Genomic DNA, 16,467 nt, shown 5'->3' with positions numbered 1-16,467 from the left:
TAAGAAACTGACTTTTCACAAAGCATTTCAAGTTTATATGGGAATTACTATGGGAAAACTTATGTTTTTGTTCATATCTATCTTAAAATTAACCACATCAGTATGCTTTTAAAAATCATAGCAATGATTGTAGAAAATTTTCTCAGCTACAACTTTGGTGAAAATCACTTTTCAATCAAAAGTAAGGAACAAATGTTATTAATGATTGTAGTCACTGATGTCTTATGTATAATTATGCTCATTCAACTGTTCAGCAGGCAACATTGGTGTTCTGGTGCGAATAATAGAGCACATCATGGCTACTATGTCACACTGCAGAATACAGTGTTGCCCACAGAACAGCTGCTTGATCATGCCATAAGATTATCAATCTCTTAAACAATTAATAACATTTTAATTTGACATTTGACTGAAAAATGATGTTCCGCAAAGTTGTAGCTTAGAAAATTTCCCGTAAGAATAATTATTGAAATTTTCGAAAAAGCAACATGGAAAATTGGTAGAAGACAATGAACAAAAAATTTGGTTTTCTCATAGTAATTTCCATATAAACTTCGAATAGTTTGTGCCAAGTCAGTTTCTTTCCAAATGAGTTTATATTTTGGGAGGCTAATCAGGACCTGATTTGAAACCGTTTGAGCACTGTGGAGCGAAAATTTCAAATTTTGCATCAGTCTAGTACATGTAAATTCTAGCCTGAAACTTAATCCTATCACAGATTAGAAAATTGGCCAGCACAGTTGTTAGCTGGAGATTTCTGCCTTTTAAGAGGCTAATCGAGAGATCAAGAGTCCCATAAACCTACTACCGTGCGAAACCGCTTTCCGGACTTAGCGAAACAAATGGAAAACACTAAACATAAGTCACATTAATAGTTTAAGACTCAAAACGGCTGACCTGAAGAAATTGTTTTCATCTATAGGGAAAATTTAACAACTGAAATCTGTGCCTCCATCTTTTTGTCGTCTTCGGGAACAAATTAAATTTTCCGTTTAATTTCCGGAATATCGAACGGTAGCGTAGCGAGTGCTGGGAGGGAAGTCTTCCAAGAGAAAAAGAGATTCTCCTGGTAGTGAGGGGGCGAGCTGCGGTAAGTGTCATCAAGTCGATACCAGTCGGATGGTGCAATGTGATGAGTGCGACGTCTTCTATCATTATGATTGCGTGAACGTGGATGACAGTATCCAGGATGTTGATTGAAGCTGTAACGCGTGCGTACGGTGATCATTGGATAAGCAGAGGCATGCTTTGAGTGAGCAGTTGGAGCGCTTTGAACAGCAACAGAAGCAGAGGCAACAAGAGCAACAGCAACAGAAACGCCTACACTAGACTGACGAACAACAAAAGCATATTGAGCAGCGGCAGAAACCAGAAGGGTGGTAGCTGCGAATGCAGGAGCAGTTTGATCAGTTGAAGCAGTAGAGTTCACTGTCGGGATATGCTGCAACGAGACTTGAAGTACCTTCGAGATTGCTTGGTGCGATTCCGAAGCAGTTACAGCATCAGGTCAAATTTATGGAGAAGGTTGTTCCAAAAGGGTTCATAGCGGATGAACAGTGCAACACAGAACCGTTGGCAAGTTCGACCAAAAATAATGAGAGAACATCCAACAGCAGTGACAAGGCATCTTCGAAGTTATCGAGACGCTCAGCGAAATTACGGGAACTGCAAGTGAAGGCCCTGGAAGCAAGACAAACGTTGGCAATAAGGCAGCTAGAAGAGCGACTGGCGTTTGAGTATGAGATGTTGGAGGTCTCTGATTCCGAGGTGGTCGATTAGGAGCTTTGACAAGATCAACGAGTGGCTGGAGAAAACGGACAACGTAGGGAAGGGTTGCGTACCATCTACGGCGGAGTGCAGATGGATGAAGGAACGTGGAGGAGGCGAATGAACCTCGAATTGCACCAGCTGCTGGGGGAACCATCCATTCATTGCTGAAATTGGGCTACTACGGTGGGTTGGGCACGTCGTTAGAATGCTGGACGACCATCTTCTGAATTCCGTTGATTGTTGATCTCGAGGCTCTCTGCAACATCCAAATTATGGTGTAGATACGGTTGGTAAAATTCTGATGTCCGCCGTCGATAGTTGGTGATCCTCTGTGAATATGCGTTATTAACCTACGCAATATGTTCTTTAAATCAAGTTGCTAATAAATTAACTTGGACGTTAGTGAATCCTAACAATGATTTTTACTGGTTATGTCTGCTACACACTTATACCCCGTTCACATTACAGCCTATATCACGTAAAATAGACTGTCTTGCAATGAGCACTCATACATAGGATTTCCAGTGAAAACTAGATGTATGAGTGCTCATTGCAAGACAGCGTATATTACGTGATATACGTTGTAATGTGAACGGGGTTTTATAAAAAATCATGTAACTTTAGGTGCTCTGAGACTGACATATACGAGCGTCAATTTTGACATAAAAATGAGTCAAAATAGACGCGAAATTCAGCTCAATCAAACGTACTTTCGAGCTTTTCAGTCTCGGAGCACTTAATTAAACATGACATGTTTATTTACGTCTCATCCTTTATGTCAAAGATGGATTCCGTCACGTGTAAAATTAGGAATTCCCAAGTGTGTAATGAAAACTAATCAAATCCGAAGCTTACAAGTAATGTCGTGATCAAATTGAACGGATAGGGGATAACTCTTTTGTTGCTTGTTAGTTTCCTGTTAACTTCGTAGGCAAAAGAAGAAGATGATGAAAATTTCCTGATGACAAGAAGATCGAGAAATGCAAGTTTTCCATCTTTTTCTACCTCATAAATAAGTGAATTTTATAACCTTGTGGAAATTTGTGGAAAGGCTTCCTGTTTAACTACGCTGAAGACATAGTCGACAAACCTCCACCAACAGTTTGGTAATAGTCCTTTCTCCTTCAGGATTGTCTCCAAGTTAGCCATAAAAAGTTCTCACAGGAAGGGGGATAGGGGATTTCTCATTGGGGCTCCTTTCGTCTGCCTGTAGAAGTTACATCGAAAAGAGAAGTAGTTCTCTTCCATACAAAGGCTGGTAAGATTAAGGTACGCCCGAAACTTGTTTTTCCATGCTGCATCCTCTAGTTGCGTTAATAGCCAGTCCTCCAAATGGTTGATAGTTTCCTTGACTTGTACGCTGGGAAAAAGAGCTGTGACGTCGAAATATACCATAATCTCGTCCTCGTTGATGTCTCCTGAAGATTAAAGTTGCTGGGCGAACTCCTGGGTGTTACTAACTGGTTTACTCTGAAACTGATTCGGCATACTCTGGAACTCTGTGACTAGCCACTTCGCCCAGAACAGCAATCCTTTATCTTGTGAGACAAAAAAAGTTTGTATCGCTTCTCAAACTTTGCGGCCAAATTTGAACTGTTTTATCCACCAAATTATAGTCCTAATTAATTCAAGAACCTTCACTCAAAGCGTCAACTCAATTGGGTGTAATACCAGAGCGTTATTATTTTGTTCCTGGCCCACTGTGCATTACAGTTATGAATTTAGATGATGCCGTTTTACTCTTGAATGAAGATTTGCGTTTTGCGTAGATGGTTGAAGTATAAGCAAGTAAAATGGAAAATAAGTAAAACTAAATTCATGCTTATTTCGGGATCGAGTAGACGAGAACACCTCTGTTGTAATTGACTAAGAGACTATTGATCACGTTTAGGAAACTAAATATCTTGGCATATTTATGGATGATATAAAGGGCTGAAGTTAAAACGAATATTGAACTGTGAAGCTTATTTCGAAGAAGCCTTGAATTAGTAATAAATCTTTAGGCTTTGTGTCGGGGGATTCTCGAAAATCCTGATATCCTAAAGAACATTTATATTGCTGTAAAGCATCTGTAAACTGTGCTGGTACTTTATATCTGTTACTGTAACCAGGTCGTTTTTGTTTGCTAATCTGGTTAAGATGTTATACTTAATTATCTTAAAGATAAATCATCCAGCTCATACCTTTGTATCATCATCATCATCATCATCATAACGGTATGGGTTGTGAATTGATAAATTTCCGCTCATTTGCATAGAATCTAAATATTGAAGTTAACCTACCTAATCATTAGATATGCACAAAGCTCATTTAATCCTAACTACGACTAAAATAATTTGGGATCAATTTCAGATCCGAAGCTGAAAATTTACCTGCAAGTAATTTGATTAGCTAGCAACCAATCTGTATATGAGCGCTAGTTTAATTTGATTCAAACAGAGCTCATCAGGGGAAGAGCAATGTATTGATATAAGTATGTATCATATCAGATCCAAAATAATAACGCAATTCACATGAAAGTTGGACGATCAACCTACCGCCAAGCAGCTTGGATACGTGTAGCTGAAATCCATCCCATCCAACTAATTATCATCATCCGGATGATCTATTTTGCTATTGCCCATCAGCGTGGAAGATTAGAATCCGGTTGCTGGTGTGCTAATCAGTGGGAAGTCACATCGAATGGAACATCATTTTCGAATTTGCCTTTCATGAGAATTGAATCCAATTTTGAAATGATTCACGTTTCAGTTAAATTACTAATGATCTATGGATTGGAATACTAGCTTAGGAATTAGTTATGTTATTTGAGCATAAACGATGCTTTCTGCCTGGTTGCCTGAATAAGATTGTTAGCGTTCTAATTAAATGAATGCCCTTGAATCAATTTCTACGTTCAGTTGAGAGAAAGAGGTCAAAAATGACCACGAGAAATTAACCAAGACGGATTAAATTCAGAACTGTCACCCTAGCTGCGTGCTGTGTTGTAAATAATTGAATGTTGCATCATTATTTGCCAAAAAACATTGGATCTGTTTACATTCGCCAATTAATCACATACCCAAGTATCTGCTAGAATTTATCTGCTGTAATTGGTTTAACAGTCAATTGATTATTCATCCAACCAGTGAATGGATCAGATTTCTCCGGATTCTACGTTACATGCTGGAGCCATTTACGTTGGATCAATTTTCTTAGATCTATTTCCTGTTTTTCTCAATTTTCTTGGCGTGTACTGGCGATAAAAGCATAACAGTCCCATATGGATTTTTGTCAGAAATGATTTATCCTTTAGAATCGATTTAAACTACCGAAATTTTACACTCTGCAGTAAAAGTTACATGTTGTGTTCCGAAGATACCATGAAAAATACCAGAACTAGGTTGTCCCATCTATAAGAGCCTACGGATAAATACATTTTCATCAGCGTTTTTCTCGGTTTGCTGTTTTTCCAGATGGGACTGATATGCTTTTATATGCAGTGTAGGTAGCAACCAAACAAAAAGAAAACCATGATGACACAACGAGTACTTCTTCTTGTTACCTGTTTGATGTACATAACTACACATTCGTCTGAACATGGAACTCGAAAGTAGCGAGTAGAAAAAGCAATTCGATTTATGGTAGGTACCGTTTTTCGCTTAAAGCAATCCCACATTTCGCACTCCCATGTATCGGTTCAACAGTTTTAAATAGCAAAGTCTTTTTCTAGCTATGAGCACACGATTGGATTCCGAATAGGATAATCCATCAACGAGCAAAGGCATTTTCGAATATCACATGACGGAGATTCTTCAAGTTTAAGAATGAGGTAATTAGGTCCGATTGGAATTGTTGTAATATTCAATAATCCGTTCTAGTTCTTCGACGTATTGAATCCGTTTAAAAAAAATCCTTGATTTATTTTCCGTAGACCTTGTTTACCGTACTGAGTACCAATGCTACCCGGATAAAAATAACCATACAATTACCATAAAATAAAATACAATTACAACGAAATCTATTGTCACTTATTAATCTTATTGTACATGAAATTTTCACATATTGGTATTACAATAGATGTACAATACGTTCCATATCGTAAGAATTTATCTATTGTACCAGCTCCATTAGTGAAGGACACGGCTCACCATCTTCCTTTAGTGATTACCATAGAGCAACGCTGTATTGTATAATCCTCAGTCATCTACTCTCAGTTACGATTTCCGAAAGGCTGATCATAATAGAATAGTCGAGGTGTTACTTTTGACGTAGGATTACGTCTTTCGGCAACATATAAGGGGTGAAATTTAAAAAACAAAATCGACCGCGTTACGAAAAGTGGTCAGGTTTTGACCACTTATAGCTCTGTCAATAGCAGATGGATTTTTATTCTAACCCAGCCGATCGATTGGATTTTTTCCTACAAATCTGATAAATAAAAAATTTATCAATTTTCAATAGGTCACTATTGAAAATTACACAAATTTCCAACTGTTTCAATGGCGATCAAAATTATCACCCATTACCTGCAAAAAGTGCCTTCCCTAGCACAGATTTGGTGTTCTGTTGGTCGTCCTAATATTTTATTTTTATTTATTTATTCGTCAATCAATCAAATCGTAGACTACATATTAACATTAAGACTTATGTTCTATGACTGCGCAGGGTTCTGAAATATATTTTTAATTCTGTTGAGGGCATATTTAGGTCAATCATTTCACAATGATGATTATAAACAGTCATCATCTGATTTACCGGTCCAAATTTAGCGTAATTGGTCCGATGGCGATCTACTGCGAACAACTGTCGATTGCGTAATTGTCGGGAAGGTGCATACAAATTTAACCTTGACAATAGATCAGCTGAGTCAATGCGTTGCGAAATGATATTGTTTAATAAAGAAATCTTTGCGTAATCCCGACGTTCTTTCAATGTTTGAATGCTGATCAGCAAGCAACGTGCTTCATATGACGGGAGAGGAAAAGCCGTCCAACCTAACTTACGTAATGCATATAATAAAAATTGCTTCTGGATTGACTCTATTCGTTCTTCATGCTTTTTCATATAGGGTGACCAAACAACGCTACAATATTCTAAAATTGACCTCACATAAGCAACGTAAAGTGATTTAATTGTATAAGGATCTTCAAAGTGGAGACCGAAACGTTTTATAAAATTAAGCATATTGCCTGCTCTATGTATTATTGTGTTATAATGGTCCACAAATGTCAATTTAGAATCTAGAATAACACCTAAATCTCTTACATTTTCACATTTTTGAACATTTTCATTACCTAATGTAATACAAAGATTTTGTTTGTTTAGTTTTCTACTGTACGTTATAATATTACATTTTTTGATATTAAGTTTCAATAAACTTTTACTACACCATCTGTAAAAAACATTTATTTCATTCTGAAACACATTCATATCGTTATCGCTTCCTATTTCTAAAAATAGCTTCATGTCATCAGCGTATATAAGTACCTTGATATTTTTTAAAATAAGAGAGACGTCATTAATGTACAAAATAAAAAGAAGAGGACCTAGGTGCGATCCCTGGGGAACCCCTGACGTGACAAAAATTGGCTTAGATGTTTTTTCGTTGAATCTTACAATTTGCTGGCGATCAACTAAATACGATCTAATCCAGGTGATGAGCTCCATCTCAATTCCCATTTTTTCTAATTTAAAAATCAGCATTGGGATATCAATTCTGTCAAACGCTTTACTGAAGTCTGTATATAGAGCTTCTACTTGGTTACCTCTGTCCATTGCCTTTAATTCAAAGTCCACAAATTCCAAAAGGTTTGTGGTGGTTGAACGGCCTTTAAAAAATCCGTGTTGTGCACTAGTTATTCTTTGTTTTATTTGGCCAAAAATGTTTTTATTTATAATTGATTCGAAGAGTTTTGGAATGCACGAAATGATAGCAATCCCACGATAATTTCGAATATCGGATTTTTTACCTGATTTATATATGGGTATTAAGTAAGATTTTTTCCATACCTTCGGGAATATACCGGATTCAAGCGACATATTAAACAGCCAGAATAAAGGGGTTGTGAGTCAGCAGAAGTGCTTTCGGCGTGTGAACCATCTATGCCAAGCGCGTCATCATCGTTTCAAACAGCTCGCCAGCTTCATGCGTGTTGAACACCCTAATAACGCAGCAATATTTTTTATATCTTTGTTAACACTCCGAATGCGATGCCTCCGAAAAACGTTTAACGGCAAGTTAACAATGGCATAACTTAGCCATTTCTTGATGAATTTCAAAAGTTGTGGTATTTTCAGAACTCTTAGGCTTTGTAGATTATTTTGATTGTAGGTAATTGAAAATAGGGTCGTCTACTTTTTTAAAAAGCAAAAAGAGACGGTTCACTATTTTTAACGCTTAACGTTACACGTTTATGATCCATAATTTAGATTAATGGGCACAAATGTTCGTAATTAGCCAGAATACAGTCATGGTTCCTGATAACAGAACGGTCCTCGAAAGATCCGCAACATCCGTAGTTATGTCTTTGCAAACTTGCTGTTACACCTTTTTCGGAGGCTTCGTAGTCGGCGTAAAGTATTTTACCCACCGTATTCGGAGTGTTAAGGAGACTTTCAGCCCCGGGCTGGTTCGTCTCCGAGGTGTTACTGAACATCGAATCTGTTCTTAATATCACTGATGTTGAAGTTGCTGCACAGACTTTCACCAACGAATTGGCATATGTTATTGAAAGACATGTACCTAAGACTGTCCATCGCCGCGACGGTAGGCCTTGACAAACGAAAAACCTTCGCAGGATGAAAACCATCAAAAAAGGGTTGCGTTAAGAAGAAACACGAGGTTCCGGACTACGTCACGCGAGATTATAACGTGAGACTGAACCTAGAGTACGAGAAGGTTTTACAGGAAATTTTTTCGTATTACCAACGAAATATCCAACGCAAATTGAAATCCAATACTAAGAGCTTTTGGAAATTTTTTTTAACGAAAAACGCATAGAATTCGTCCTTCTTTCTACGATTAAATTATGAGCGAATGTTGCATCAAGCTGAGACGAAATCTGCCAACTCTTCGTAACTTAATGATAATTTTCACAGCCCACCAAGTTCCTCGAGCTGCTTCCCATGTGCCCACATTCAACCAAGTATTGAACGCAATTCAGGTTAACGAAATGATCACCTCTTCGGTAGCATCCAGATTGAAATCGACATACAATCTAGAGCCAAATGGTATTCCGTCCGTTTTCTTAACCAAAAATTTGACATTCTGCGCCATCTTTTTGGATTATCTCTATCAACAGGTGTCTTTCCAACCTGCTGGAAGAATGCACAAACATATCCAGTTCATAAAAACGGCGATAGGAAGGATATAGACAACTATCGTGGAATCTCATCACTATGCGCTTGTTATTATGGAGCCATTGTTATCGCACTGTAAGCAATATCTCCACGAGGACCAACACGGTTTTGTGTCCAATCGATCAACGACAACAAACCTGCTGTGCTTCACATCATGCATTACGAATAGTCGGAACGCTACCAAACCAACGCTATCTACTCAGATTGATCAGCAGCATTTGACATAATCAACCACGCCATATAGCTAAACTTGAACATCTGGAGATCAACAGATCCTTACTATACTTTTTCCAGTCATATCTCACCGACCGTTAACTTTGTGTTTCAATAGAGCAATGTTATTCGTGTACCTTCCCAGCAAACCCGAGCATTCCCCAGGAAAGTCACCTTGGGTCATTAATTTTTCTCATTTACTTAAATGATGTAAACCTTGTGCCTTGTGTGACTATGTGTCTATCCTTCACTGACGATCTGAAGATTTTTTTAAAGATTCAAACCCACGCTGATGCTTTGTTTCTACAAAAACAGATTAACAGGATTAACAACAAAATTTATATAACAAAAATCTTCTTATTTTTCTTTTGGTAGTTTAATTCATATATTTAAAGGAAAAAATGTTCGTTTATTTTTTTGGTTTGCCAAATCCGAACTGCCGTTCCTTCCACTTAACCCCTTCCATTAAATATTACACAGTGGTCTCATTGACCTTATTCGCCGCCGAACGCCAGTTAGATTTAAACTGCCGCTCGTTTTCCATGGATTAATTAGTTTTTTTTTAGATTCCGATTCCGATTCCGATTCCAGCGATTCCGACCAAAGCCCAAAACCGTTCGATAGGGCGAAGTTCTGGGCTGTTGGGAGGGTTGTGGCCTTTGGGTACCACAACCACGTTGTTCGCATCGTACCACTCGATTGCCTTTTTCCCATAGTGGCAGCTCGCCAAGTCCGGCTAGAACAGCACAGGTATATTATGATGCTTTAGGAATGGTAGCAGCCGCTTTTCCAGGCACTCCTGGACGTAGATCTCTTGATTGGTGGTTCCCGTAGTAATGAAAATGCCGCTTTTTAGACCACTTGTGCATATGGCCTGTCAGACGAGATATTTTTTCGGGAACTTCAATAGTTTGATGGTTTTGAAAATTTCAGCCACCTTCCCTTTTTCTGATGCGGTATAAAACTCCTGTCCCGGAAGCTGCTTGAAATCCGCCTTCACATAAGTTTCATCGTCCATGACGACACAGTCGTACTTTGTGAGCAGATTTGTATACAGCTTTCGGGACCGCTGCTTTGCCGACGTGTTTTGTTTGTAATCTTGGTACGCCACCTTCACCTTCTTAAACGTTGACAACCCGGCTCGTTTGTTGGCCCGCTGCACAGTAGTATGGGAGACATTCAGCTTGTCAACGACGTCCCGGATGGAGAGGTTAGGATTCCGCTTATATTTCACCGCCACCTTCTTCGTCGGCGCTGCCACGTCCGGATTACGATTGTCGCCGCTTCCAGGCTTCCTGGCGGTCGACAGACGCTCCCCGAACACTTTCAAAACGTTTGTCACGGTCGATTTGGCCACATCCAGCAATTTTGCTAACTTGACATGTGAGAACGTCGGATTCTCTTGCTGCGCGAGTAAAATTTTGACCCGCTGCTTGGACGTCATTTTGAAAGCTGGAGAGCAAATGGTGAAAACTCATCATAGCAACTATTGTATATACACTCAACTTCCAAATGCAGGATTTCAGGTTTTTTTTATGCATTTTAACAGATATACACCAATTTGAAGTTGACCAATTTTTGCGCGTTCCAGACTTTAGTTACTGGTCACACCGGTTTGACTAAAACCGGATGGCTCAGTAATCACTTTTGCTTGTAATAAAGAGCCCTTGACGTTCAATTATACACTGCTATGCGTTGTTATTGAACGAGTAAGTTACGTAAAAGACCTAGGTATAATTTTGGACTTGCAACTAACATTTAAACAGCACATTTCGTTTATCTTTGACAAAGCTTCCCGATATTTGGGTTTCATCTTAAGGGTGGTTAAAGATTTTACCAATGAGGAGTACAGTGCTGCTGTTTGGAATCCTTTTTATCAAAACGGAGTAGAGTGGTCGAATCTGTTCAACGAAAATTCATTCGCTACGCACTTCGACGACTATCCTGGAGAGATCTTTATAGATTGCCCCATTACGAGGTACGCTGTGTGCTGATTCACCTGAATCCTCCCAAATGAACCTCGACGTGCAGCCGTGGTCTTTGCGTAACAATCTGATGCTACGATTACTACTGGCCTGGACCAACTACGCCATGAAAAGTACTTTCAGCGGATTACAGAGACTTTTCAACAGAGTTGCAGCGGTATTCAACTTTCACCTGTCTCGTGAGTCACTGCAACGAAGATTTTCTATTTTTTTTTTTCTGGAGATCTAATGACTAGGATAGAGTTTTTTTATTGTGATACTTTATGATTCATACCACCATCATTGGGGCTTAGAGCCTGTTGATGTGAACATAAATAAATAAAACATCACCTATGATTTTTCCGTGATAAGTAATAGTACTCCGTTTTAACTCCATTAAAACATAACATAACTCATCTTTATAGCATGCGTATCATCGAATAAGTAACCCACTTATGTATGCATAGAAGACATTAATCAAGTGAACCTATTATATGATACATAATGATACTTTCTATCAAATGAACAAAGATTTATTATCATCCTGCTCGTACCCATCATCAAAGCAATGAATGTAATGCACATCTCTTGTTAAATCCTCACTAATACCATAGATGCCATGTCCAACATCATACACCATTGTTGTACGATATTTCAAAATCCTAACAAGAGACTGAAAAAAAAAACACCACGCACGCATAAATCACTGAGTTCTGCTTCCTCTTAACTGAATCATGTATATCACAATCGCGATTCAAGTAGGAGGGATTTCAAGAATAATTCATCACTCTTGCAACCAGCTCACTCACGCACGTCTTTGAATTTATTATACTTCCCCGTGGCTGCTGCTCATTTCTCATAAAATATCATTTCCACCTCATCAACGCGATGCTGTGCCTGCTGCAACAATCTTCCAATTCAAGTGAAGAGCGGCGCGGTTGTTGATCTAAGCAGCCATTTCGCACCATATTTCATTTCAACCCTAGCAATATTTCCGTTTTTTTTTTTTCTTGTTTTTCACTCAATTCCCAACATCTGTCAATGTAACACGAGTCTTGTTTCCACTTTGAAGGGAAACAACCCCGTTCCTTGGAACCACTTAACTGCAGGGACGGACGTGGGGACCTCATTTGCGCTGTTGAGTACCGAAATACATCACTTTAACACACACTCGCACTGCACCCATTGACTGACTGTGTGACCCGGTTGGCATTTGGACGCCGTTGTTGGCTACTGCCAGCGATGCCAACAACATATAGACGATACTTGAAATCTTTATGGGGCTTTCTGTGCTCTCCCGGGAAACCGATCCATGCCATGCAAGCTTGAATATTCTTCCCAAAAGATAAAAGCAGCTCATCGGAGTGCATGGCAACGATATGTACATGTACAGAACATAGCCAAATTCGGTCATCCTCCCGCAAATCCCGAAAACACATCAGTGCCAAATTTTGGATTCCACTAGCAACGAGAGAAAAGTTGAAAAACTCTAGCTAGAGCCCTCGAAGGGGTATTCACTTTTCGTCAATATTGGCACTCTCCTTTTGGCTTCTGATGGAACAGCGGGAGTCCTTTCCACTGATCACTTTGACATCGACGACGATGGTTGTTGGAAATAGAGCAACAGACGCCTTCCAAAAAACCATATAGTTGATGCGGGCAATCGAGTTCACGCAGTGCTTTCAGGAAAGGCAATCCCTAAAAGGACACGAAATACAAAATGAAATCAATATCCTTGCAATGAGCGTGTGTGTCGTGTTTGGAATTTTTTTTTTCGGTTTTCCATTAGACTCAATCCCAGGAATCATCGAACAATCTTGATTGATGGCATGATTAGTAAGGACCACAAGTGCAGATATCCTGGAAATGAGAATACAAAATAAAATTCAATCGAATCGCGTGTTTTAGTACAGTAGTTCAAGGTCGGATTAGTCATATTTCAGGCTTCATTTACCCCCTGAAGATAACCCAAGTAACCAACAAGCCCGTTAATCGCCCTTTTTGCTATATAAGGCTACTATACGACCGATATATAGTTCGGAAACCCTATATTTACCTTATATCGCAATAAGGGCGATTATCGGGTAGTTAGCGGGCTTAGTGGTTACTTGGGAATAGCTAAAGAAGTGCCGAAGCTGTAATTTCCCCTATTTGTATAGGCTCAGATGTTTATAATACTTTACAGAGCCATTCAAAACGGGTGCATGACGTTAGACATATGGACGTTAGGCATACATACGTTAGGCATAAATACGATAGGCATAATGGATGGTTGGCATAATGGACGTTAGGCATAATGGACGATATCCATAATTCATATTTAAATGAAAAATCCCTAAATTTTCCATTCTTCCTCTCATGACCTGTTCTTTGCAAACAATTTTAATATTCTTTGTACATTCATGATTTCTGTTATTTTCAGATGAGAGCCAAATGCTTACCTGGGTTTCGATATGGGCATTTTTTTTATGATGGGCCAATCATTTTTTATCTATTATCTTTATTTTTTTCTTCATTGAGTATCTTAATCTTTTTTGAACATTCATTAATTATGTTGTTTTCAAATGATAGCGAAAGGTTTAACTAGGTGTCAATATGGGATTTTTTTTTATGAAAGGTCATTTGTCCGAATCATAAAATTTACTATTATTTTTATCATGAGCTGTTCATTGAGAAGTGATTGATGTCACATCCAAGGGCGTAGTTTGATTTTGGTGTTGAGTCCGAGGGGGACGACTCTATCTACGATGCAAAAAAGATTGTGTTTTGCTGTGGCTAGCTGCGCGCGCGTTGAGTATATAGAAAGAAGATTGATGACGATTCTAAAGATTTCCTGCAAAAAATTGATGAGCGATGCAAGTAGATGCGACAAATGAAAGAAGATTGTTCGAAGATTGATTCGCTAGTGTGAGATTTGTTGACCATCTAAACTTGAGATTTAGATGTGTCGCCCCCCTCGGTTGAGTCTTGAGTCATTATGTTTAACGCCATTATGCCGAATGTGTTTAAATTGTTCGGGATACTCCACGATGCCAATAATCTTTAAATATTTCTACCTGAATGATAGGCATTTACTTTCTTTGTTTTAATTATCTATCTTGAAAATATTCCATAGTAACAGAATTCTCAAAATTCTCGAAGTCTCAGGTAATTGGATTTGTAAACAGGGATAGTAAAATTGGGGAATCCGTTCAATATTATTGTGAGTTGTGTATCTTCTGGAAATTCTACAATTTAGCATTACCCAAATTCTTGAAAAGACGTGGTTCTTGATTATTTTGTTTTTAAATCTAATGTATGAAAAAATTTCTTAACCGGAGATGTCGTATTTTTTTGTCATGATTCAAACTTAAGAAGTTTTTGAAACCGGGTTGAACGAAACATGAGATCTAGATATAAGTTTCCAGTTCTAGAATCTTTAAATCATCAAACCCTGAGCCATGATTTTTTATGTGTGAAAATTTTCTAATGTCTGATAACTTGAAAATCCATGAGTTCTGAATTTTTTATCAATTGACCAAATTTATTAACGGCCTCAATCAATTAGATAATTGAAGGAAGATGGAAGGCATTTGTTTAAAGATCCAAAAATTGCTTAAAAAAAAGTACGTTCCATCGGTTGTCTACATAATATGTGGACAAATCCACTCTGCTAACAACTTTTTTTTTTCTGTTAATGTATTAATCGGGGAACTGGCCCCTCAGATATCCCTATCGACATCTATCGAACCAGCATATATCAGTAGCTAAATGTTCATAAGGGTTTGATAATGACAATGCAAGGTGAATTTCCAGACCCAAGTTTGAAGTTGCAGAAAGTATATGAAAAACATACTTAACAACATGAGTTGTTATGCCTGTCGTACATTAAGCCTATCATATATTATGCCTAACGTCCATTATGCCTAATGTATTTATGCCTAACGTCTATTATGCCTAACGTACGTATGCATATTGTCCGTATGTCTACCGTATTTATGTATAATGGGGTACAGTCGTTTAAAACAGTTTGTGTAATGTAACTGATTTTGTAAGCAAACGCTTCAATTGACGATTTCTCGCGAATAAAAATAAAAATGATAATTAATAAAAATATCTTCAACCAAATAATACAAAGAATAACAAATGCACAACACGGCTTTCTTTAAGGTTGTTCAACTACAAACTGTAAGATTCAGCGAGAAAAAAAATAATCCAATTTATGTCACGTCAGGAGTTCCCAGAGCTCGCACTTGGGACCTCTTTTTTCATTGTGTACGTTAACGATATCTCTCTTATCTTGAAAAAAATCTCAGAGTGCTTATTTATGCTGATGAAATGTTTATATATATAAACATATAAAAAAATGTGATGTTTGTTGGAACTAAATGGAAAACGGCAATATGGTTAATTTTATACAGCGTTAGGCATAATGCGACCGTTACACAATTAATTCACTTTATGTTGCCTATGTGAGGCTTATATTAGAATATTTCAGTCTTCAGAGTTGGTTGGAAATGCTATCTAACATGAAGCTTTAGCGTGGAATGCCAGAGAATGGTCTTAGGAGAGGGTAGGTAGATAGTTCCGATAGAGTACGGCAGTATGAAAATTGAATAGACGTTGAAAATGAGCGAAGGGTCATTAATGCGACAGTACAAAGTCAAACGCCTAACCCGTACGATGTACGCGGAGATTTGAAGTCCGGAGAACTTCGAGATTAGGGCGTAATTGCTTTTGTAAACAAACACGTTAATCGCCAATTTCTTGCGAATTAAAGCTCAATTTTTAAATAACTATCTACACAAACAGTTAGAAGCATGATTCCTGTATAATTTGATATACTATAGTTTATTGGCGAGATTGAACTTTTACTCGTGAGAAATCGGCGATTAACGTGTTCGTTTACAAAAGCAATTACGCCCTAGTTCTCCGGAAGTATGTCCTCAAATCTTCAAATTTACATATTTATGTAAGTTTGTCGAATTTTACATGTCTCCGATTAATTTAAAATTATAATTACTATAAATATACCCCTAGTTTAAAAACACCATACAAACCCACAGTACACTACCAACTTCTGGAAAAGATAATGAGCCAACAATTTGAGTTCAACACTCACGTTGTCACCAGTAACAGCTTCATGCTAATTCCAGCCAGGTATTTGTGACAAACCACCTTACACTCCATACCCACGCAC

The sequence above is a fragment of the Ochlerotatus camptorhynchus genome, unplaced genomic scaffold, assembly GCF_037179485.1.
Source record: "Ochlerotatus camptorhynchus isolate MF236.1 unplaced genomic scaffold, CSIRO-AGI_Acam_v1.1 ptg000180l, whole genome shotgun sequence".
In the NCBI taxonomy this organism is placed as follows: Eukaryota; Metazoa; Arthropoda; class Insecta; order Diptera; family Culicidae; genus Ochlerotatus; species Ochlerotatus camptorhynchus.
Note: the sequence above shows the minus strand (reverse complement) of the source record.